A 3,769-nucleotide genomic window follows, 5' to 3' on the forward strand; every position below is an offset into this window, starting at 1 on the left:
GTTCCGACTGATTTTGCTTGATCGCATCACAAATGTGTATCTTCAATACGAAAGGTCAATTCAATGTTCAAATGATGGTCGGCTTTTACTACCAGCCGCATACACTTAAAGTACATATCATTAGATTGATAAAGTTTACTTTGAGGACTGTTAAATATCAAAAAATAAAAGAAATATTAATTTGTTTAAATTTGTTTTCATTTACCATCATCAGGACATTCCTCGTGTTCAGAACGCAATTCGATATGTTAGATGTACTCTTATGTCTCACGAAAAATACTGTGGAGGCGTTGCTAGGCGTTCCCTTAAATCATAGTCACAATTAACACGATTAAACAAAAGACAGGTCGATGTATCCAGAACACAGCCTTCGTAGATTTCATTAATTTCAAAAATACTGGTTACTCCAAATGAAAGAAGTGTGGTCCATAAACAACTTTACACAATTTCAAAGGTTTATTTCTCAATGTTGAAAAGTCTGTTGTTGCATATTCTGAAATATCATCTTTATCTTTTTAATGGTAAAAATATGAATGAAAAGAATGATTTAAATTCAAAATGCGGCTCCAGTTTTAAGTCAAATGATTAAAATTAAGTTTGTTCACACGTGATCCTATAATAGACTGCTACATCGTATTCATTTACATTAGACATGTACTTAGAGTGTCTTTGTCCCACTGACTCGTTTAAGTATACAGGCACGTAGAGATTTTCACATGGAATTCAGGAACAGGACGTTGCTCGAACAAGAACGAATAATGAAATCAGCCCTAAGAAAAAGGAGGGCTTTACATTATTTGGATGTTAAGCAAGTTAACAGAAATATTACTTTGGATGGTACAAACTTGCAGAGGGTAACTGAAACCAAATTTTTAGGTGTAATTATTGATGAAAATCTCACATCATGGAAAAACCATATAAGTGACCGTACACCACGAATGAGCCGTAAATGTCCTCAATTGTATTCTGAGTTACAGTGTAAAATGGGCATGAAGGTCGTATTCATAGGTACCTCAATTTGGTGCTACGTGTATCTCATTAAATGAGATACACGTAGCACCAAATTGAAATACCTATGAATACGACCTTCATGCCCATTTTACACCGTAACTCAGAATACAATTGAGGACATTTACGGCTCATTCGTGGTGTACGGTCACATAAACGGAATTTCAAAAACAATTTCACGGAATATAGGTATGATAAACAAGTTGAAATTTTTTATACCTGGGCGTGTTTTGCACACGCTTTATTATACGCTTGTCTTGCCTTATATTAATTATAGTATACTTACATGGGGGAATGCATGTAAAACATATCTTGATAAAATACATTTACTCCAAAAATGGGCCATGAGAACCATTTCGAATAGCCATTATCGAAGCCATTCTGGACCACTATTTCATAAATTCAATATGCTCAATGTTTTTGATATATTCAAACTAGAACTAGGTGTATACATGTATAAATATTCTATTAAACAACTGCCATGTTCATTTGACAGTTTCTTTCTAAAACGATCCGATATTCATAGCTATCACACAAGAAACAGTAATAAGTATAATCAAACAAGAAACAAGAAAGTATTCACTGATCATTCAATCAGGACTACCGGCCCACTGTTATGAACGATAACCTTAAAGTAGCAAACTCAATAAAACATTTTCGAAACAAATATAAAACACAACAAATCTCTTTTTATAACTAGTTCTTGGAGCCCCGTTTTTGTTCTTGTGTGATAGGCTTAATATACTCTGTTTGTTGTATTAATTTAGTTCTGTAAAGGGGATGGTCAATGCTGGCCATGCATCTCCTCCATAATTGTAGTTTTATTTAATTTTTTCGATGTTGAATTTCTTTGTATTTTGTTGTTTTTTATTATGGAAATAAAGATTCATTCAAATGTGATCTGCTACCACGAAATGAGAGTTAAGTCGCAAGTTGTTAGTTTCGAGACATCCTGACTGACTGAGTTGATGTTCTTTGTTTGCCGTGCACTGGTACACCTGTACTCTCCTTCGAGAATGTCCCATTGTGCCTCGTTCACTAAGGACATACAGACATACTACTAGCTTGAAAAGGTGCGTAAGAAGCGAAGTACAATAACGCAGTAGCCAGGGCGTCTTGAAACTGCCAACTTGCGACTTTACACTCATTTCGTGGTAGCAAGTCACAAATAACTTACAATTCTTACCGTGTACAAAGGTATATACCTAGCTTGACAGAAACAAAAAATATTTTATATCACTATAATTTTCAACAATAAGTGGCGTGTTTTTACCCAAACCAAAAGGTATTTCCAATAATTGGTATCTTAACTTTATTTTGAATGAGGAAATATAGAAACAATTGTTCTTAAATTGACGCATCTTTGTTCATAATTTACTGCTCATTATAGATTTTCGCGTTCACGTCGACTTCTAGAGGCTTTCATGGCAGAATGGTTTTGAAACTTGAATTTCCTCTATACTCCTTTAGACGTTGATGTTTTTGCTTTTAAATCGCATTTAGCAAACTCTCTAATAATGACAAAAACATTACATGGTTAATTCTATACCGTGTGTCATAAGTCTGTTCCTCCCCCCATAAGAAACCCATTTTAACATGCTTTAAATTAAACTTACACAATTAATTTGAAATTAATTTGTTACTGATTATTGTTTTAGATTAATTAAAATGTCACTTAGCAATTTATTTGAAGTTGTTGTCTCTTTATGGTCGATAACCTCCGAAGGTATGCAAACCTCGGTTATTGTTGTTTTTCTATTGAAATCCGAGGTTTGCAGACCTTTGAATTTGTCAATACATACAAAATTAGCTCTAAAAATCTAGAACAACGGCCAACATATTTTTTTCTTTGCAATGCGCCTTTGGATTCATTGCAGCTAGTAGCCAAAAGGCAAATAAACAGAGGGGGTACTTCCATATTGATGCTACGCTCCATGGGAAGTCGGAATAAAGGCGGAACGGACTTTCGACACACGGTATACATTGCTTACATACTTACCTGATCCTCGGCCTCTTCTTGTTGAGGATTACAATGTTATGCTCTACTCAAAGTTCTGGTAATATCCAGCGATAGTATCCTCGGGCAACGATGATACTCAAAAATTATGTTACTTTCACCATTCACAATATTTTCATGAAAACAAGCGTGCCTCCGGATCCGCTCTGTTTCCACTAGCATTAACATGATTAACAGATGTGTTGTTTCATAAACCAGACTTCAGCTTTTAGGGAGTATTTATCCTCCCTAAAAGCTTAAAAGCACTTTCGTGTACTCATAATGTACTCCTTCGTTATGACTGATTGACCATTAACATGATAACGTGTAAACGTTGCTCTGAGTATTAAAATGCAATCTTGAGCTCAAGTTTTAACACTTCTATTTTACCCATTGTCAAAACCATTTTGCCGCCACCTATTCTTCTATTTTACCCATTGCCAAAACCATTTTGCCGCCACCTATTCTTCTATTTTACCCATTGCCAAAACCATTTTGCCGCCACCTATTCTGAATCGATAATAATCGATATGCATCTTTGCACTTGGCATTCACATTTTCCTCTGAGCTGACTGTTGCTACGTCAAACCACCAGGCGCTAACGTTGAACTAATTGTTATTTATAATTTTGAAACAATCATCAGAGCGACTATAGCAATTTAACAGCAACAATGTGATTAGTGCTACCATGAATAGTGGACAATCTGCGCCGTTTTTTTCTTACCATTGCTTACTAGGAATACAAAATGGTCACATAAATGCTGT

This window comes from Amphiura filiformis, chromosome 8 (genome assembly GCF_039555335.1).
Source record: "Amphiura filiformis chromosome 8, Afil_fr2py, whole genome shotgun sequence".
NCBI lineage: Eukaryota > Metazoa > Echinodermata > Ophiuroidea > Amphilepidida > Amphiuridae > Amphiura > Amphiura filiformis.